Consider the following 22,650-nt stretch of genomic DNA (forward strand, 5'->3'; position numbering starts at 1 on the left):
TTATGTAAAAAAGTCGGATTAGAACAAATAGATATCTTTTCGAATAAGGTGCGTGAATAGTATGGACTTTGTGAACGACTTGGTCATCGCAGAGCAGGTTCCATGCCCCAGCGTGCACTAAATCTCAGCTCATTTTGTGCTTTGTAAGTTTGTTTTCTGCCGGTATACGGTCCACTAATTAGACGATCACTACATTCAACGGCGGTGACACTGTATTGTCCTTTTTAAAACGTCTTCCCCTTTCCGACGCAAATAAAAGAGTATTGATACATTTTCGGCGGTCTCAACTACAAGGGCAGCTAACTGATCGCCACAATACCTCTAGCTGCATGAAGCGCAGGAATAAATTCAGCAGGGCGTGGAGCTAGCGAAACGATCCATGGCGCACAGGATTAGCGGAAAAACCAGACTAACAGACGATATCACACGAGGGCCGCTTATAGATGAATATAAAAAGGGGCGTTCATTTTGTCGCGCACTCTCTCTCGCAATGCAAGGGGGGTAGATAGCTTACGAAGATAGCTAGAGTTATGTTGTGTTTATGGCTATGTTGTCGTGCGCGAGTATTAGGGCTCCCATTACTGGATTTCGTCGCTGTCCGTCCGAAGCCTCCCGATGTATCTGGTTTACCATGTAAACACCTTCCCGCACCCCGGCGCTCGTCCTGAGACGCATGGGCAAAAAACGTGGCGAAGAAACACCTTATTAAGCGAAATTTATTCGTTGATGTAGTGACTGAGTGTATTGAGGGATATAATGCCAGTGCCTGTGGTAAGTATAAAAAATGCTACCGATGTCTGAAATCAAACAGAAGCCATAAGCTGAGCATTGTGTACATAGACAATGCCAAGTGTGACGTTTATCGTTTAGGCTAGACAAGCCGTAGACTGCTTCCACAGTCCACAGGCCAATCTTCAACAGTCCGCGCCCATCTACTCACTGGGTTAAAGTGAATGGCGACATTTTCATAAACAACGCTCAATTAAGAACGGCTAAGATTTCGTTGGACCCATTGCGCAGGAACTCCTTCACAGTACGCTGCTTTAAACCGCAGTTTATGCAGACTGTCATTTCTCGAGCTTCAGCAGCAGCTCATTAACGTCACCGGCATTAAAAGAACGTCGCCTGGGAGCGAGACGTATCTTATTTCAAGCTTATATCTTAGAATTACATACAGCAGTGACGCACCGACATTGTTTATTTTGCGTTCGGCTGCGAGTGCAAGGGCTTGGGACTGAATACTTACCGCGGCAGCTGCCTTTCGCTGGAGGGTAAATGCGAAATGCCCGTGTCGTGCGAGATATCGGCGCTCGTTGGAGAACGCAGGAATCCGGAGCTCCCTACAACGGTGTCATTCATTCTTGCTGGGAATTTTGCACCTCAGAACGTAAGCATTATTAAACACAAAACGTAGTTTATTTCGCGTCTTCTTTTCAAAGAAAATATATCTTGCCTTTGTGATAGATTGTGCGGTTTTCCACAGCAGTGCAACCAAATTTCAATCCAGTTTTTTTTTTAATTCAAGGTGCTAATTTTCTCGTTTTCTTCTTCTCTTAACACTGTCACTATTTAAACGCTCCACGCAGGTATGCTGTTTTTTCAAAGCGCGAAAAGAATAGCGCTTCTCTGGAATGGCGCTTTGGTCTTCCCGTCTTTGTTATGTATTAAAAAAAAGCAGAGATTGGTGGTATTTCCATTTGAATGCGCAATATTCAGTACATATTGTGTGTATATTGTTATGCAGTGTATAGTTATCTTGACTGTACCTACCTGGTAGTACTGAGGCCGCAGGATGGGGCAATGCCCTGTGATCGTTGAGAAGCCATTGCAATATGCATCGCCATAAACATCTCAAAGTGTCTATCGCTCGTTGCCATTCAAATGGATGCCATTTCAGTAGCTTGTCTTGTATTTATTTATGCGTGCGCTTAGGGAAATTTCAGTGTGCTGACGGGACATTTACTGAACACACCAGAGGAGACATTAAGGAAATCTTTATTCAATACCTGTAAAAAGCAAAATAAATTCTCGCTAGCGGTATTAGTTTCTTAATGTCGGTTTTTGTCAAGGCTGGTAAAAACTCGCTGCAGCAGCTGCCACACGTTTGTGGACTGCGGTACTTGCAGACAAACAATCTTGTAAGGCACCCTTGGAATTCCGTACTCCTGCGCACATCTGCCGCATTGTATTTTCCACCAGTTAGGAATTTTCTTGTGGACCCACCATGCCGGTTGTCCCGAAACTACATCAGCAGGGAACTTCTTCCAAATGCCGCTTTGTTTGTCTTGGCCATAGAGTGCTTTGAGATACCCAGGAGGCTCCTCATCTCCTCCAGACCTAACACCAGCCGCTCCGTATTGCCAATATCTTGGCCGATTTTGCGGTAATAAAGGATGTCCAGGTGTAGGGTGGAAGCCAGCTATCATTTGAAACCGAGGCCGTCGCCTCTCGGGCAGGAAGGGCTTGAAAGGCGTGTTCCGGTTTCCGCGTGTTCTGAAAATTTCTTGGGCCCATTGCAAATCATCGGCAGACTCTTTCGGCTCTTGAATGCCTCGCCAGAAGTACGGCTGCCAAGAAAATGTGTAGCCATTTTGGGGATTGGAAAATTGTTGATTCAACCCTGTCGTATGATGATCTTCTGTTGCAGGCATTTCACTAGGCAATTTCTCGGCTTGCTTCCACCATGATACCTCGGGCTCACGTCTGATGATCGGTTCTTCGCTCGTTTTTTCTCTTCGGACGGATTCACGCAAGGGAGCATTATTTCTTAGCCGTCCTCCGTATTGCCACCACTGCAATGCGGCTGGCCTCACAGGTGTCATTCCGATCAGTTGTGCGCCATGGCCGAGTCCAGAAGAACGTAAATTGCTGTACACTTCAGGTGCGTTAGCTCTAGGCTCTCTGTAGCCTTGCTGCCATCTCCTATTAAAACCTGTTATTCCTTCCTGTATCCACTGCGGGACATGTCCAAAACCTGCCATATTTTCTCGGCCTTGCTGAACAGTCATTGGCTCTGGTGAGCCTTCGCTTGGGTTTTTCCAATTTACTTGCGGTGCCAGGTTTCTCTCTGTCCACCGGAAATTAAGAAAAGGCCCCCTTTGCTGTTGCCACCATTGTGAGCGCACAGGTACTGCACGTGGTTGATTAAAGTCCGCTCCACCTGCCGGTCGAGGTGCACTGAGAGGTCTTTGGTGATCCTGTGTTGGATTTTTATTTTCAAGCTGCCACCTGCCAGTAGGCCCAAAAATTCCACGCTGTGGTGCCCAAAATATGTAGTTTTGCGTACCTTGTAGACCACCGCTCTTTCCACCCTCCCGCCACATGTTCACGTAGCCGGGCCACCTACGATGTTCCTGCGAAGGTAAATAAAAGGGCGACCCCTCTGATATAAGCGACCGCTGCATACCAGGTTCTCGTAAGTAAGGCCCAAATGGCCTGTAACGGTGCGGCAGGCCCTCATTCTGCAGCAACCACGTCGATAACATGTCGTGGTGGCCCTTAGGTGAAATCTGCTGAGTGTTTTGAAGCCTTTCCGTTTCTTGATGCAGTGGTATTTTGCGAATAATTTGATGCATTCTCATATAAGGCTCATTTCGAGCTCCCCACCAAAGAAGTTCAGGCGCACTTTCAAAATTTTCAGGGGTACTCTGTCGCTGCCTAATTTGAGGCATTCCATTTGCCTGTGTCCACATCAATAACCAAGGCTCTGGTTGCTCACCATGTTTTCCTAAAGGTAGCTTAGGCAAAAAAATGAGCCGATCCTGAGCTCCACGCTTCTGTCCTTCATTCAGAGGAGTTGTTTCACCGCTCTGGCTTCGCCCTGCGCTCCTGACAGTATTTTGCGGCCTCGACCGAACAAAGCCAGGCCATTCAGCTCCGTTCCTCCAGTTCCAATAACCGGACTCTCGGGCACTTATAGGAGTCAGCCATCGGGACTGCTCAATCACCGGCCGAAATCCGCGAATACGCATGTTTTGTTTATACCATTGTCTGTTCGGGCCGTATCTCCCAATGTCTTGCCACCACATATGATAGCTGGGCTTTAGTCGCCTAGTTGTCCAAGGTTCCTGACGTCCAACTCTGTTGGCAGGCTTTTGCTCATTGCCGTTTAATTCTAGGCCCGGTCTTACATCCCCGCTCAGCCAGCGCATGTGCCAAGGGTCCAGCTGCGATGTAGATCCTTGTGTTATTGCAAGCCGGTTATAATCGGGCAGAAAATAATTTACAAAAGCCGCTTCAGAAGATGGCTGTCCGCCCAGCCCCGGCATACTTTGATGTCTAGGCCATGAAAGTTGGACACTTGTACTCGTAGAGTCACGCCCGTATTGGTTACGAAGCAGATGGAGTCTTCTTTCACCATATTTGTAATTTTGCGGCGACTGCTGAATGCTGCCAAGGTCTCTTTCCGGCTGCCAGAGAACTCTGTGGCCAGGTGTCATACGTAAGCTCTTAACTCGAAGCGCATCTGGCCATTCTCTAGAATATAAAAATCCAGTGCTAGGCTGTTTCTGTACTTGTTTCCAATCTTCGGTATTGATAAGGTGCCGCCTATTTAAACCACGTTGTCCACCATGCAGCCTCAAACGCTCATAATACGGACTTCTAAGAAAAGCAGTTGTTTGCATTCTTTCCTGTGGAGTTTTGAAGGTGTTAGCAAAGCCTCGCGAGATCGATTGCGCTCCCATGTTGCCTTCTCTCCAGCCGATGTTTTGACCTGGCTTCGTTGCTCTCTGCCGCCAGAGAAAGGAAGGTAGCGTCTCACCAAATATCCTGTATTGTTCTTGGGGCCGTTGAGAAGGAAGGTTAGCACCGCCACTAAATTTCTGCACACCAGCATTTAGGTTCTGGTTCCATTGAAGCAGCCACTTGCTGCCGCCTTGTAAACCGCCAAGTCGCCGCCACTGACGGCGATCAGGTACGTGTTGAATGCCAGGTGCTAACTTATCTTCAGACCACTGTCCTTCACGAAGAGGGAGTGAAAAATCTTGCCAACCACTTTGGTATCCTTGATTTCCTGCCGCCCGTTGAGCTGTACGCGACGGTGCTGCTCTGCGTTGCCACCATTGGAGATAAACCGGAGTTGCACGATGTTTCATTCTCGGGAACATCACATCAAATGAAGAGGGCATGGCCGGTTTATGCCAGTTCTGAGAAAATATCGGACTGGCTTGCCCCCAGAGCAAACCCATCTCAGGATCATTTCTCCTTCTCCACAACTGGATGAATCCTGGATAATTGCGAAATCTGTACAAAAGCTTCTGGGTGGGCCATTTTTCTTGGAGCAGGAAAATATTGTTTTGCGGGTGTTCAAATTCAATGTAGGCTTTAATACCTTCTGGCCAATGTCTACCAAAGCGATGTCTCCCTACACGCAGCCACCACAAGACAAAACGAGGCGCAGCTGGAAACCAAATGTAACGCAGTCTGTTGTTATGACTAAGCCATTGAATAAAGTGGGCAAATTCTGGAGGACCTCCTTGCGTTCGAAATCGGCGCCATTCTCGGAGCACTGGAAAGAATCGCGAATGGTCTTCGATTAGTAGGATTTAGACATGGAAGAAATAGGCGGATACTTACAAAAAGCACTAAGTGAAAAAAAAAACACACACACATGGTCTCCTTCAAATTCACAACCAGCCGTTTTGTAGATTTGCCTTGACAGTACCATCACGAGGGCGGACTCAAAACGATATGGATTTCTTTGCGTTGGGCGCCTACTTCCATGAAGTACATTGAAAAATGAGCACGTTCTCCTGAAAGCGGTTTTTTTTTCGTTAGTTATAATTGTTATTATAATGTAATTGCAACTGTGGATTCGCGTTAGTGCTACATGGTAAAAATGACTTTGCAGATTTGCACGTGCACGCAAATATCAACTCAAGGTCTATGCATACTAACCTCTCATCCTCTTGCTCGTATCAAATATGCGTCTAGAGATCGATCAATCGTTGGATACACACGTTATATAATTTATATTTAAGCTTATGCCTACATCTTGTATACTGCAATTTTTCAAAAATATCTGTAGCCCCTACAGCTTAGCCATTGCATTTATTGCAGAGAGGCGAAGGGAAATCGTAGCTTCTGAGTACGCGCTTACAAGATGGTGCCGTTGGAAGCATCGTACGCCGCTGTTGTTTGAGAAAGACAGAATGGTGGTTGTCCTGAGAAAAACACTCGCACTCGTACTCGTACACTAGTGCCCAATTCTGACCATACTACTTCCAACCCCAACTCCTTCCTCCCTTCCTCGTGTTTCTTTCAAGTAAGAGAGTTGGAAATTTCGCCATTGGACGTTCGCCTATTTGTCTGGCCTTGTCTAGCAAGACACATCCTGCAACCCCGTGGAACGCCACCGACACGTAGCACTACAGCTTTGTGTTTCAAACGGTAATTTTCTTTGTTGTGCTACAGAGGTTTATTCGAGAATAACTTAGCTAATATAGCGCTAGAGCTAAGTTTTTGAATCCTTAAAGGATTGTTTTCACAGCGATAAAAAAACGACCCAAGTACCGCTCAGAGCTGCACTGGCCGCTGCCTGGGGCTGTAGTGCTTTCTTTTTGTCTTTCCAAAACTCCGAAACTTGAAAACTCCGATACTCCAAGACACTGAAACTCCAAAACCCCAATAACAGTGGGATGCAAGCATACTGAGCACCGAAACGAACTCCGAATAAATAGCGCTTAGTAGCAATCTGTTAGTTCTCTGATAACTTCACACCTATTCCCCATGTCACCGCATCCTGCTTGTCATCAGCGTGATGGAACGCTATAACTGCCTAAGTCGACACGATATTTCGGCCACTGAAGCAGGAGCATCGTGCACAAGCGCAATTTTTCGTTGTGCACTTGTTATGTTTTATAAAGTGTACAGTGCTCACTTGTATTCTGTCGCTTTTGCTGCACTCTGTGCTTCACTTCATATCCTCTTCCTGTTCCTTTTATTTCCGCGGGCTGTCATTCCAGTGCTTAAGAAGTAGCGTTTTCAGCGGCCGGCAGAACCTTTTGCTTTAGTTTTTTGTTTAATATACCACTACTACTACGACTGCTCTTGTACCGCAGTTAGACATAGGCTGGCTTGTTGTTTGACGTCTGCGCGTTCTTAGCTACACCAGAACTGAAATTCGTTGCCCGCACGCCTCATGGGCTGTCGGGGCTCTACAAGAGAAGCACACAGCCACCCTTCAGATATCGCTGTCGTAGTTTAAAGCTCTATGCTGTCAATATATGAGCTTCGCTTTGCGTGACCGCGATGGTTTCCCATTAGTGCCGCTCTGTTAAGCTTTCAGCAGTCGAATAGTTGGACAAAAGGCAGTTAGTCGTCTGTCGCAAACGAAGCCTGAAACCTTAGCTGTTTGGACAGCCTGGAGCCTTACCTCACAATTCAAGAACAAAGAAGGAACGGTAATTAGGTCCCTACAAAAAGATCGGTTTGTTACTGCATTTTGATTCTTTTTCTCGGCACTAGAACTCTAAGAGTAATAAAGAATTTTGACCTCATTTCAAGAAAGGTAAAATTCGCAGCTTCATTTAGTTTAGTTTCGAGCTGTTGTTTCTCAAATATCAAGAAATTATTATTCAAATACAAGATGTTATCAGTATACTTTAAATAGTGTTCGCAAGCAAGTACAGCCCAATATCAATAAAATTTCACGTTCTTTTTACTGCCCCGCTTTAAAATGTAAACATAGTTGCTTTTAAATAAGTTCATTAAGTTAAAGGAGGCTGAAGTGGAAATTGACGAAGAGAAATAAAATGCGTCTTAGAATGAATAACTAACGCTCCAGTAAAAATGTATTACGTTCCATGGTTCGAGACACCTTTCACAGAATACTACTGACGAGCTGCTTTTGAATGGAAATTCTTTTTAAAGTTGCAGGGCACAAAATGCATTGCAGAACAGTCAATTACATATTTTTTTACGGGAGCGAAATAAGTGGTGCAAAGTCTCTTTGTTGGTGGCAATTACTTAACGTGTGTAAAAAAGAAACGTCACGCTTTATAATCTTACGTCTGTGAATCTTCTTGCGCAGCCTGTGTCTTGAACGCCTCAAATGACGGCGATAGTGGCGGCCGTAGTGTCTCCATCTGCCATGCGCAAAGCCATCTGTTTGAAAGAGCAAAATAAATCGTTCAATTTGTTTTATTCCCGTATTATTTCCTCCACTGATGATACTTATCTTTTGTGACAAAAATGAAGGGCTAAAGAGGAAAGTTTACTCCACATATCTGTACTCATGAGCACCAGTTTCGATCCAACCTTTTCACTTTCTTCTGAACTACAAGGTAAACCAGGGCTAAAGCATTTGGAGCTGTCCCACTGATTCCTAAGAGGGGAGGAGGTAAGCCATACCCTGCGCCCTCGCATTAAGGCACCAATTCCAAGGAAGCCATGGTTAGGCATATTTTTTTTACCTGCAACGCGAAGACCATACTTTTCAGAGAGCGCAATCTTTTGCTCAATTTGACAACGTTCTGACGGCCAGAAGTCCGAACTTGCAGTTGCCTGCTCCAACATACTACGACCGGCGACGCTCTGTAGTTTGGAAAACAGTCCAGTTAAACATAGCTTTGTAAAAGATAACCGTACAAGAGATAGAACGGAGTGGGGTTTGGATGCCCTATTGTCACAGCTTTTTGGCTATTCCGCGAGTCTAATAAGTGTGAACCCCAGCTCCACTGCCTCACTCCATCCTATCAGAGCGCCCGCTCCAAGAAGCACATACATTAGGCCAACGTGGACACATGATTAAAGAGAGCACATAATCAAGACTACCCGTGTTATGGTCGCCCTCAATAACAGCCTAATTAGGAGGAGGTTAAAATGTTAATTTTCGATTACGACATCTTACAACAGTGACAGTGAGGCTGTTTAACCCGCAGAAAGTACCATATCATGGTTTGACCGCAGCTCAGCAGAAAGAACTGCAAAGGCAAAGTGGTTATCTGTGCCACCCACAGAAAATTGGGATTCAGGCATATTCTTTAGGCTTGTCGTTGTCTTCCGAATAAAATGTTTTCTTTCTCTTCGTCGTACTAAGCATTCAAAGGACCGAGAGAAAAGGCACTCTGAATGAGACAACAAAGGTTGGCCGTACCATGAAAAGGTCTGTAGGCAGATCTTCGAAGTAATGCAGCCCAGTCACGAGACTGGATCCCTGTTGTTGATTCATGGTTATCTTTTTCAGCAGAACAGCATTCCGCGTCCAGGAAAGCGACTGCAAAAAGTATTGAATATGCGGATGATTTCGAATGTTTTCACACAGGCTTACACCAGTATTATGTTTCCTCGTTTTGTTGTTGTCCGCCGGTACGACAACGAGGCAAGGTAAATTTAGTCCAAAAATTACTTTACGTATATCAGTAAACATAAAGAAAAGTATTTTCGTCTTTGCGAAGAGAGCCTATGTGCAAATGCTTACGTCATGAGACTGCATACGAAATTGGCTGAAGGCGATAAGTTGTGCATTGAGCTGTTTACTGTGTGATCATTGGAGGACAACTTTATGGTCGGAGGAATGACCGGTACTCGAACGCGCATGCATTACTGATGGTGTTTTCATCTCAGTTTGAGCGCACAAAAAGCGACTTTCCTTTTGGGCTCTCCTAGTATGCTCTCCTGAAGAGCTCCGCTCCGACGGGCAAAATTTGTTCGCAGCAGAGATGAGGGTGTAGACATTGATGCTTGCGCAGTCCTTGGCTCATGGCCAACAGTATACCTTTCATGCGATCATGTATTAAACACATAGTATACTCGTTATAATAATCTGCCTGTACAATACTACCGCTACCGAGTGAGACAACCTGAACGCCCCAAAAATTGTCACTGCAGTGAAACAAAGCCCCCCATTGAGAAGAAATAGCTTGCACATGTTCTTAGATTTGCACCGGTCGCCTGTTAATTAAACCTGTTCCTTGAATTTATTTAACCATAGCGTTCTTGCTGAAATTGTTTGTCATGTGTCATCCGTTTTGGAGCAATGCTTGCGTTGTAGTTCCCACGGGGTGGGTGTAGATGCTGTTCGGAGAAAACGTCTAAATTGACGTCAAATACCCGGGAGCTTGGCTTGCTTCAATTAGTGACCGTCTCTTCTGAATCACACACAAGTTGCAGCTGGCGCGCAAGATCATGGAAGCATTTGGATGTGCTTGTCATCACTTGGTAGGTTTTTTAGTGTCTCGTACTGCAGGTTTCAGACAAGCAGACGTGGAGTGATATATCCTGCATCAGAGTAACTTAAGCATATGCTGACACTTGTGCTGCTGACATGGTCAGTGTGCGAGAGGCCGTGTTCTGACAAGCAGGACGCAGGGTTTCTGCTTCAAGGGCTTCATCTTGCAATGCTGTCTTGTTATGGACAGACCGATATTGCACTAAAACTGCTATTTTAAAATAAAAGCTTTCCATGTATTCTAAAACCGGAAAGAAGAACTACTTAAAGTGTACGATATTGAAAACAAAGCGGTGGTTTGTTTCTGAAAAATGTTTCTCCTTGATAACAATGCAAGAGCGGGGGCTAGTTGGTGCTTCATACTGATAATTCGCGCTACAAGGAACATACACACGGAAACAAACGGACGAAGCGCATACTTTCAACTAGTTTATTTGACAGAAACGTGTCGCTTTTATACAAAGTTGGATGGCACAAATGATCTACACACCAGATAATCAATTTGCATCTGAACCGCAACCTTCACCTTCCTGCCTACAATCTGGCCAGTGACCTTAACCAGTCTACTTCTTTATCTTCGAGAGCTATTGATAGTGTGCTGACGCAGGTTTCTGTTCCACAAGTCCTGATATTGAAGGCTTCAACTATTTCACGTTCAGTTTTTGTTTTCCCGTGACCAAGTATGGTGGTGTCATCCAGGTGAGGCTTGCATCCTTCTTCTTGTTTGGTATTGGCGTGGCCTTGGATGGCTGCGTCAATGTGATGAGGGTTCCATTTGCAATGGTGACAGTGGGAAGCCAGATTGCCAGGGTGCGTTACCTGGCGGCATGAGTTGGCGTGTTCTCTCAGTCTAGTGTTGATGCACCTACCGGTTTGTACAATGCGACAAGGAAGTCATCTATGACGTGCCGCTCCAATGCGGTAAGAGATACATTGGACAAACCGGACAAACAACCGGACAAACAAGAAAAATCCTTCCTGCAATATTATGCGCATTCACTACAGCGAATGGTTTCAACTAAACTCATTCGTCTTACTCACCTGCACTCAAAATGATTTCCGCCATTCCCGTGTTTTAAATCTGTATCTTGCTCCAAGGTCTATCCTGAAGGCCGGTAAGTATATACATGTTGCAGCAAGACTGGCTGGAGAGCTCAGTGGGTAGGTAAATTTCAAATGAAATTTTTTATTTAGGCTTTCTTGCCGCAAACACGATGCTACAAACTTGGTACTCATCACATGAACTGATATTAATAGTAATAACAAAAAAAATGATGACGGCGCCATCAACGGGGCCAGAGAAGATACACTAACGACAGGATCAGCGCCTGTGTGTTTTCTGTGGCATCGTTGGTCGCGCCGTCTTTACCTTACTATCAGCACAAGCCAACTAGCCCAAAACAAGAGTTTAATAGTTGCACGAATTAAATTAGCCATGTGGGGCCGTCGCGCCCAAGATGACACTTCAGGCTTTTTACCAGAAAACTTACCCAGGCAGAGGAATAGCAGAAGCCCCACAGAGGTGGCAGAGACCATCGGGGACCTGGGGCGCAGCCACACCTAGCTCTTGCTGCTCGGACCTAGTTTTCGTAACCCTTGGTTGCTTTGAGTGCCCTGCGTGTGTAGGTTTTTCGCTGCAAATGTTTTGTGCATAAAAAAAATTATGGATTTGTTTCTATGACGGAAAAGGAAGCCATTTATCATTCCTTGACAGCTTTTCAGAGGCATCACACGTACCTCAAAACAAGCTGTCATCGTGAAAAGCATACACTCACTGCTCGCGCTTCGACCTCCATAAAGCTAGATGTCTTACTTGATGGACAAAGATGCATCTGTAGTCATTGTTAGTAACGATGACCACGAACTGCTGCTGTCCTCGTGCGTTGGAAGGATGTGCATGCAAAGGCACCTTTGGAGATATAAATGTGAATAGCTAGGTTGCCCGTGTGCGCTTTATATAAATGTTTCCAACTTACTCTAGTTTTTTTTTTTACGACAAACCGGCCGAGAAGCAGTTGTTTCACTGTTAAAACAGTTTTCATCTGTTTTGGGAGAAGGGTTATAGTCGTTTAGGGAAAAAAAACCTTGAAGCTATCACGGCACTACGGCATTCTTACTCATTTGATCAGTGTTTGGGTTATCGGTTAAGTATCTGCGTATGCTGTTTTTCAGAGCCTGTGAGCACTGCGAAGAAGCGCTCACAGCAAAACAGCAGGGCCGACGCAGCAATGCTGCATGCGCCCTCTAGTTTCGAACGCTTGCGTTGTAGGTCAAGATACGATTAATCGAAGCGCAAGGGAAGCTGTGATGAATGAGAAGCGTGTTCATCTTTTACGATATTAATTAAGCGTGAGAGAGCGTTCGTTGATTTGTACGCGTTCCTGGTATTGCCAAACTTAAGGACATTTCTCGCTAAAACAGTTATGCGTAATTAGTTAGAATATGCAAAGATAGAATATGCATCTGCAGTTTGAGATCCTAATATAATCACACTGATAAACACACTCGAATCAATTCAAAATCGTCCAGCACGTTTCATCTTATCTAACTATTCCCGTTACGCAAGCATTACTCTATGAAAAACACTCTTGCCTTACCAGACCTTTCTTCGCGCCGAAAGTGTTTTCGACGGTGTCTTTTCCACAGACTGTATCATCATAACCATCTATTAAAAGATCATCTTTTTTCGAGCCCTTCATACAATTCATCCCATTCCGATCATATATTTAAAGTTGGTGTTCCATTTTCGAGAACAAAAGTGTGTCATGATTCCTTTATTCCTAAAACCAGCGCTGACTGGAATGACCTTCCTCCTTCCATGGCTGCCATTACCGATGTTGAGAACTTCAAGAAAACTGTGTTTTCTGCCATCATATAACTTCAGTTATGTATAGCTATGCACTGTATTTCTTTTGTACCACTCCCCTCTGTAATGCCTTCGGACCCGGAAAGTATTTCAAATAAATAAATAAATAAATTACACCATCGTCATTCTACCATCCTGTGCACTCATCTTATCGATAACGCATATCACCAAAATGCTTTCTCTTGATTGGTAGAGCGTCTCCGCTGCGCGTAAAACCTCTAAGAGGAAATAATATTTTGCTTGATGTATACTTCAGCATTAGAATAAATTTTCTAAGAGCGTGCTGTTTTCTGCAAAGGAAATCAGTAGAAAAAGAAGTCGATAGAATATGTTCACAGTGCCAAGCCCGGCGCGACTACTGGAGAGCAGTATTAACGAAAATTGCACAGCCCATCCGATTCGCTTCGGGTCCTTAAGTGCGGCTCTCTTTGCATCGTAAGCGTTCGAAAACGCTCGAAGTTAGCGGGAACTCCTTCAGCTGTGTATTGTTCAAAAATGCTTTACATACAACGCTCATTATGGAGAAGTTTTTGGTTATTTATTACAAGCAGAGAGACAGAGAGAGAACAAACTTTATCGGTACCTTGTGATTACACAGGTAGTTGGTCCAAGTCCGGGAAACTGGTCTTGTAGACGGCACTCCAGGATTTTGCGAAAACTCCTCATTGTACACTGGAGGCGAAACGGAGAAAATAAATGAATAATACAACGCACAAGTTGGCGCTTCGTTTTAGCGATTTAAACTGCGACTGCATTTGCTTAGAATGCACCACTTCGAAGCTGTCGACACATTGCTGCCTATTGCTTACCACACATCCATGCATGTGCTGTTGTCTGGTCATGAAACAAAGAACGAACGATATTTCTAAAAGAACTGGACAAGGCTATTAAGTAAAAAACGTTTTCAGTGGAGGGATAAAAGTAACGTTCCAAGGAACATAGCAATGAGCAAACAGCCATCTCACCTATATTCGAGGAAAGAAGAAAGTTAAAAAAAGCCTTTAGTTCGTTCTGCCAAAGTGCGGTTCGCGCCATCATGAACAATGAAACATTATGGATCTATTTGCAAAGTATTTTTCACAAGAGTGCATTACGTAGTGGAAGGTTGACACACAATAAATAAAAAAACATACATTTTGCGTAACAAAATGCAAACTCTAACAAGTACGCGCTTCTTAACGCAAAATTCAATAGTGGGCAGAAAAAATATGGCGAAACAAAAGCGTCCTCTGAATGAATTACGTTATTATGAGTCTGTGATAGTTGGTGCACATATGCGACATGGAAACGACCGAATGACATCATTTGATGGGAGGCCATTCTTCAGTGACGCGATGAAAAACTAAACTGAGTAAGCCGTGAGGTTGGGCTAATCATGGCTTCTCGTTGAAGATACTGTCGTAGATTTAAAACAAATATTATTTGAGAGCTCTATTGGAACAATTCAATATTCCATCTCGCAAACGACGCGTGTATCAATGCTGTGCCAAAAAGTTCTTGAAAGCTCAGTAAAAATGACTTTGGATCCTTTCAAACTTTCTTGATATGGTTTCTGCGCATATATTTGTCGACAAAACCCAGTAGTGCTGCATTTAGCAGAGTCATGTCCAACATTCTTGGACAAAAATTTTGAATATTGTAATATTGTAATGTATTGCGATGGAGATGTCGAAGGTAATTGTGAATTATTTCGATGTGTGGCAAAATATTAATTTTATAGTGTTTCCGTCCCTCGCATCGAGCCGCTAAGATTGCGCAGATAACCAATGGGGAACGCTTTTGACGACAGAAAAAGCAATATTAGCAAATAAATTCAAGCATGATTGTCGTAGTACAACTTTACAACAAAAGCGAAAATTGCCCTCGAAAACTGGTTCCCGTTAAAAACGCTTTTGTACAGAACTGCTTGGTATAGATACCTTCAATTCCTCCTATAAGATGTTGATTTTGTCAAAAGTTGCCAAAAGTTCAAACAGCACGGCGCCTGACCTATGCAAGAAACGGTGATGGCAATTCCTGCTGGAGACTCTTTTATTGCGCCGACAAATTCTAAGGCTTCCTAAACAAACAACACAAATGCAGTAGAGCGCGGCTGATTTCCACTGACATTGGCAACTGGACAAAATGAAGTGTCCGCCGCGCCCGGATACAGCTCGAAAGAGGGGCAGTGTGCCTGAAGAAAGTCTGGCACTGCATCTAGTGGCAGTTCCTCGGTGTTATTTCGAGATTGTGCTAGCTGGAAGAGCAATCAGCCAGCACTATAATCGAATCTTGCGTATGCTAAGAGGTCCTTTTGGCGGGGTAATAGACGAACTCACCACTGCGGTGCTGATCAGTCACCGTTAGGAACGCTTCGGACGTTGACGTCAGAAGCGTCAGACAGAGAGAAGCGACAGGAACGCTTCTCCTTGTACTTACTTTATTGTTAGTTCGAAAGCAGCAACTTTTTTTGCACGATAACGTCTGTAAAATTCTTAATAGCCGACACCAAATTTCAAACATCAAGGTTGGCCTCGACATGCGTTTTAGAGTGCGTGTCGGCACCAGCAGATACACTGCAGAGGACTAAACGGATGCAATACTTGGATCTGGGCTGATGTTTCTGGTACCATAATTACAGGGATGTACTTAATCTCAGGTGCAGCAGTAACGCGAAAGCATTTCTCTTACTATTGCCGATTATATTGGCGTGTGTTCGTTTTTTATGTTTTTGCCGTTTGTCATGTTTTCATGTTTTCGCTCTAACATGGGTCTACCACACCTGAAGACGTGGGTCCCTTGTCTAGAGTGTACAATAAATACACCAAAGCACTAATTAAATACTTATTTAGTTCATAAGTAATTCAATTTATTTACTAACTTTGTTATTATTAATTTACAAATTATTAATAATTACCCATAAAGGTTCGATGCAATTCGGTAATTGAAGACATTATTATATACGCCTATTAACTATTTATTCAATTACTTAGTGATGTTGGTGACTTATGGCATGTAATGCAATGTATAATTTATTTATGCATTCAATAGTTTATAATTCCTCAATTACAACAAATTGTCGATATATTTTTGAAGTATTTGACTAATTCAACTAATTACTTCCCTAAAATTTATTCGCGAAACGTGGAGCTTCAAGAGGACAACATCCACAATATCAGTGTATGTGGTCGTCGGCTGACAATTCTATCATGAACGACTTCATATTGAACGACTTCATAACTTCCCAGGCATGGCGGAGGACGTATACGGCCCCCCAAAAAACGATGCAGCAATTTCTCGTATGAACCTTTTTGGCGCGGCAGTCCACACCCACCCGTAGGCACCTCGGTGACAGTTCATTACCTTTTGCCGGAGATTGTAGTGTCTGGGGTCCATGCTTTGCCGCCTCGATGTGCAAGCGAGCCAGCGGACGGTTTTCCTCTTTTCTCGACAAAGGAGTCTGTGTCTGGTGGCAGAACCGCGGGCCGATATCGCCCACGTCGCCAGATTTCTGTAGCCAAATTTTTAATATATACTGTAGCACCGACCGCCATGAAAAACCCGAGCGGCTCTCGAACTCTCCATTCAGCTTTCGAATAAAAACGCTACGATGTACGTAGAAGATGTGACACGCCTTTGCAAGCGAGCTGACCCGGCTATGGCTGACGGAAAGAAGCAGTGGCATCTTCTGTGGCCTCTTCGAGCTGTTCTGTAGCCTTGTGCGAAGTGCGCCTAAAACTGTAGTCGGATTTCTATCCGATGCTGCGATCATAGAGAGAGTACTGTAGCAGGGCTACACCCAGTACTAAAAGCCGTTGAACCCTGATTTCAAGCTGATCCTAATAGACATTGCCCCTTAGTTCAGTACTAGCTCTCTTCGGGACATTGTCCATTACGTGGTCAGCGAGAAAGTGGAGAAACTTGACGGGACTTTTAAATCTGATTTTTTCAACAACTTTATTCACGAGGAAGTTAAGGATGAACTTACAGTGCCCGTTTCTCCGGTCGAAGTTCCGCTGTCACCCTTAATTCACAACCTGTGAAGTTTGCTGACCTGGTGCGCCGCTCTTAACGATTCCTTTGCGTGCCGCCGTACATCTCTCCGGTGCATGCTGTGCACCAGGTTGCCTACGGAGAGACTCGGCAATAAGAGCCGACGAATACCGACAACTTGTTCACGCTAGATAGACGTCCTCTCTGCTACCATTGCGGCGATGCCCTTCATGCCCACCGGCAGTGCCCAAATCACCAGCTGGGACTGCGAGGTTTTCCTGCTGATAACCCTTGTCCCCATCTCGGTGAACGGGCTGAGGAGGTTGGAAAATATGCCGTCAACCGGCGCAGCCTACAACCCTTTCCGCGCCGTCAGTCATGGTCGTTTTCACGCGCTACTTCCTCTCTTGGAGCAGTTGTGCGCTTGTACCACAACGTGTATTGTGAAGCCCTCACTACGCCAACTTTGGAGACGAGGGTGCCGAGTGCCCTATCGCAGAAAAGCTTCTACTGACACACCGATCGAATCCCCTGATGTCGACAACGGTACGTTTTTGGGAAGGCAGCGTCTCCTTAGTCATCAATGTCCTCATCGACACTCACAAGATTGGTGTCTTACTCGACACAGGTTCAGACTGCTCCCTCCTTAGCAGTGCGCTTGCGACAACACTGCATAAAGTTAGGACGCCGTGGTAAGGAGAACAGGTACTTAAGGTTGGAGGAGGCCATGTTGTTGCACCACTCGGTACGTTCACTGCCACAGTTAAAGTCCGTGCCTGCAGGTCCATGACAACGCTGGAGACGTATTCCTTGGCATCACGCCGCTGTAAGGGGCACAGATACGTAAGGATGGACTACGTATCGGTCCATGACGAAATAGGTACGCTTTTTTCTTTATGCCTTTTCGCTTTTCCTTTTCATTAGTTTTCAAAGTAATTTTGTCTGAATGTGTCACGGACGTTCGCCTTACTCTGTTGTGATGCGGTTTGCGGAGGCGCACGCTTTTGATCGACCACGTTCTTTTCAATAAACCCTAGTCGCTAGTAACTGCTCGTCCTGTACACTTCACTTCCTACGTCCTGTTTGTGTCGCGGTTCCTTTTACCCTTGAATATGTCGCACCAACTGACCCAGAACGTCACTGGGCTCAACGTAAGGAATGAGGCCCTGTTTTAACGCCAGTGGCTATGCGCACTGACAAAGTTAAAATTCGTTGCTGCAGGTGAATCCTCTCGAGACGTGTACCTTGGCATTAATTTTTTTCGCGAACACGGTGCTACTACAGATGTCCTGAATTTTATTTCTCACGTTTTCAGCCGAACCAGCCATCGAAAAACCTGACAGAAGAGTTGCAGTTACACTATTCATTTATGATGATACTGTTACAGTGCCGCTACTAGCAAGCATCCTAGCTAGGGCGACTTGCAGCGATCTGCATTGGTGACAGCCTGTTGCTGACCTAAACATCTCCATTTGGTTAGCTTGAGTGTCGGCGTGGTGAGAAGACTGGCACTCTAATATAACCGTCGCACAAAGGTGCGCGTTGCGTCCTTTAGCAATAAAAATTGCCATTTGTTCCTGGAGACGGCCATAGCTCACGTTGATTCTGTTAGGGAGGTGGCATAGTCGTTTACCTGCAAGTCACGCCTGGTGGAGTAAATGCGAGGCACTAAACAACACCGACGTAAAGTCAGCGTTCCCGCCATCAGTAAAGCGGCAGTAAAGCGGCCCAGGCCCAGTACCTCAGCGTGCCTTACCTTAAGAGAACGAGAGGCAACCCAGGTGAAATTCAATGAAATTCTTAATGATAGCTTAACACAATCATCGACCAGCCCGCGGTCGTCATCAGCGATTCTTTGATAAAGAACGATGCAACGCGGGGCTTCTGTGTCGATTACGAAAAGATTGCTAGCGTGCTGCTGCTGCTGCTACTCAAGGCTTCTGGTTTCCTGTCGGACCGCTTGCCTGCTTGGTCTGCCCAGTCTCAATGATGCTAAGAGGATGGTAGCCGTTGAAATTGCACAGCGAGGCCTTTCCCCCATCAGTCCGTCTCGGCTAGCTCCTCTCATCCGCACTGACTTCGCACCCTTGCCCTCAACACAAAAGCGGAGTGCGCGAAGTGCCATTCACTCTACACTGTTATATTTTTATTGTGGCAGAGCTATAGACCAGTGCTGGTGAGAGAGAATTGCAACATTGTAGACTAAATTCAGCGCAAATGTTCGATTCATTTGAACGTTTTTGCAGAGACCCTATTTTTTCCACTCGACAACTTGCCCCTCAGGTAGATTAAGAGATTTCTCTTTGAATGAAGAATGCGAGAACACTGTGCGTAAACAAGTGCTTTTAGCCAGAAACTGACTTAAATAATCTTAAAAGTTTTCCTTCATTTTAGTTAAATATACATGCACCACAGATGTAGTAAAAGTTACAAACCGAATAGAAGTGAATGATCGATTTTAATGGGAAAGCATTATATGGCTCATCGACACGAAAACTTGGCATCGCCTAAAAAGTGGTTGCGTTACAAAATTCGCAATTGTCCCAGCTTGCATTACGTCATTAAAGGCGAGGAAATACGCAATGTTAACCGTTAATAGTGAGTTTTAGTACTTACAACTGCGCCAACTCCAAAGGAATAGAATAGAATAAGAATAGAAATGGCATATAATTAAAGTATAATTAGAATAGTTTTCAAATGGAGCTAATAAATAATTTGAATATAAATATAATAGAGCTCGAATAGATTTGCAATGATTTCGCATTACTGGCACGTAAGATGTCCTAGCCACCCCCCCCCCCCCCCCCCCCCGCAATTTTTCCTGAGGAAATGTCCCGTAAATAAACCAATATTCAGTAATAAAAAACTGCATTTTAATTTTTGCTCACACAATCACAATTTCAAAATACGCCTTGTTCATAGCCATCAGCATCGTTTCATTATGCTGCTTATGAAACCGTACGCTCGCACCCAATCGTCGTGGTGGTCTCACAGACGGACACGCTGCGCATCACAGAAGCCCCCGTCGTCAGCTGCCTCACGTTTCACATGCCTTACGACACATTCACTCGTGCAGAACTAAGACGCTTAAACGTTCTCGATCCTATCAGGAGTGAAGATGGCGACAAGACTTCCTCAACACGCCTCAACGAAAAGCCTTGTCAAGCTCGGCACCCACGATTCAATCGAAGAACTGACGGAAACACAGCGCGCCGGCAGGCACGCCTAGCTTCGAAGCACAAGGGCCCTCCTCGTCTGCCTTGGGAACCCGGCACACAAAATCCCTTCCGCCACCCTACCAAATGCGCCTGGCACCCAAGCTCAATGCGAAGGTGCAGGTGGCACCAATTCTACGAAACATGCATCCCGATCAGCACAAAGGAAGACGGGCCGGAGTGCAAACCCTCCCACACGCCCTTGGAAACGACCCATCCACATTCTATACTGACGCCACTGGATACTCCAACAAGGCGGCCATGCTCATGGTGGTAACGAACCAAAATGGAACCGCACTAATTCTGTATCAATCGCCTTGACTTCGAGCTCGTTGGCGCAAGAAGGAGCCATTACCCTCGCCATACTCCCGATTTTAGGAGCTTATTGGATTGAGGTGCAGCTTTGGACCTCTCGGTGAGCATCATCTGCACTAATAAGTCCCAGGCGGACGGCCTCTCCTCCCACCGCTCAGTCGTCGGATTAACAGTATTGGACAGACCTGATAGTAAAAATTTCGAGGCTATTGAAGAGAAACAAAAGAAGCTGAGAATGCACAGCCAAAGAACACGATCACAAAAAAAATAATAATAAATGCGATCCCAGACGCTTGCTGGAATATCATTGTGTAGGTCCTTAAAGCTGATTGCTTCAGATCCCATCGGTGGCATGTGTTTTTTTTTCGTATGCGTTCTAATCAATTGTGTTTAAAATAATAATCTCCCACTGATGACCAACAGCAACTATGTATTAAAAAATGGGCACTTAAGCTCCGCCGTGAGGGTACGCCACGATAGTGCGATGGTTTAAGTCCTATATATCAAAAATAGCTCGTTCTCTACTTTAAACTGATCGATCCCTTGTAGTCCTTGTACCGGTCCTGGCTCAGTGGTGCAGTGGTAAAGCTATAAGCCACTGCCCTCGCTGGCAGATCCTCCCACCGGCGGGCCTTGTGTGACCAAGGTTTATTTTGCCCAGCGACCAATCAATTTAACTGCCCCTTGCCACGGTGGGCACTTAATCTGGTGGGCAGGTTGTGATGACGCCGAAAGGTCACGAGACCTAGGTGGCCCACCTGTCTCCTAGGTTGCTCCTCTGAGGATTTTTCGTGAATTTTTCGCAGAAATCAAGATCGTTGACGCCGATGCCCGATTTTGTGTGACACGAGCTCCTTAAAAGGATGGAGACACCAAACATTTAGGATATAAAAACCCTGCTATGGGATTCCTCTGTGCGCAAGGGCACTCAAGCCAGGTGTTGGACACAACGAACGTGTAAAACATATTTTAATTCAGTCCCAAAGATTACCTAGATGCTAACTCTCACGATCTAGACCCATCGATAGCGCGATCAACGCTGACGTTACTACGATGGTAGAGTAACCAACGTTTTAGTGACGTCATACAAAAATACAGTGACGTATGATGAGCTGGGCACAGCCTCAGCCGCAGCCATGAGGCACGATTGACGAGCCACGTGAGCGCAGTTGACGCACCGGCGAGCCGCATTTGCTGCAAACCGCTACTCGCTCGGTTAGTTTTTGTCAACGTATTGGCGAACTAGCCATGCTTACTGGCATTTTGCAAAGTGCTCCGCATCCTCACGCGAACCCCGCGAGGGCGATATTAGCGACCGATCAAAAAAAAAAGTTGATGTCCTCATGGTAATCAGGTTCGTCAAAATCCGAGCTGCTGGGACTAGCCATGCCGTTGTTCGTTTTCATGCGCTCGTCAGCATGTGTGTGAGAAAGCAGACGATACAGAAGTAGGTGCGTCACAACTTTATGGGCTCACGTGACCGGGCAAAGTAGTTGAGCATCCTAGATACTGACGTCACTGTCCAACTCGGCGTTCAGAATCCGAAACCGAAAATGATTGACTTAAAAATGCGATATTAAATTATTCACTGTGAACATATGAATCTTTGAATCTGTACCATGCTTCCTGGCGCAATAAGAAACGTTTGAAACAAAGAATGCGCAACCACAAATTGGTGTCTCCACCTCTTTAATGCCTCCACATTAAAAATACCCCCTCTACTTCTAGTTTCGAGCGACTGTTGGCTTCCGTCATGAATGCCATAACGAGCCCCTTTTTCCCGTTGCCTGCTCTGCTGAATAGTTGGCGTGGGTCTCGATTCTGGCAGTCGATGCCAAAGGTAGCATATGAAGGTTCTCGCACAGCTTCTGCCTTCACCGTTCGACCTGGTTTCTACGTAGCACTCGCAGTAATGCAGGACGTACAGTCTGCGCCCCCGTTGTGTAGAGCGCTCGAGCGGAGTGCGCCCCGCACTGAAAAGTTAAATGAGAATACTGACCGTGGCTCCTGTGGAAAGTGCTCGTGCCCAGATTGCTTTCACGACAATATGGCTCTACGTCCGCGCAAGCGTTGCTCTTAAAGTTTGCAGCTGTCACGAGATGTCAATTTTT

At 45.3% G+C, this 22,650-nt stretch overlaps 1 long non-coding RNA gene across 1 annotated transcript; it reads right to left on the bottom strand.

Annotated features, from left to right (window-relative positions):
• Nucleotides 1–2,039: 2,039 nt before the first annotated feature.
• Nucleotides 2,040–11,798, bottom strand: LOC149362631 (uncharacterized). Its single transcript, XR_016288518.1, has 4 exons — nucleotides 11,662–11,798; nucleotides 9,098–9,217; nucleotides 8,011–8,106; nucleotides 2,040–5,509 (listed from the first exon to the last, which is right to left on the bottom strand). It is a non-coding gene; the product is annotated as an uncharacterized LOC149362631 (long non-coding RNA).
• Between the last annotated feature and the right edge of the window lie 10,852 nt (nucleotides 11,799–22,650).

This window comes from Amblyomma mixtum, chromosome 2, assembly GCF_055824585.1.
Source record: "Amblyomma mixtum isolate Tamu chromosome 2, ASM5582458v1, whole genome shotgun sequence".
Classification (NCBI taxonomy): domain Eukaryota; kingdom Metazoa; phylum Arthropoda; class Arachnida; order Ixodida; family Ixodidae; genus Amblyomma; species Amblyomma mixtum.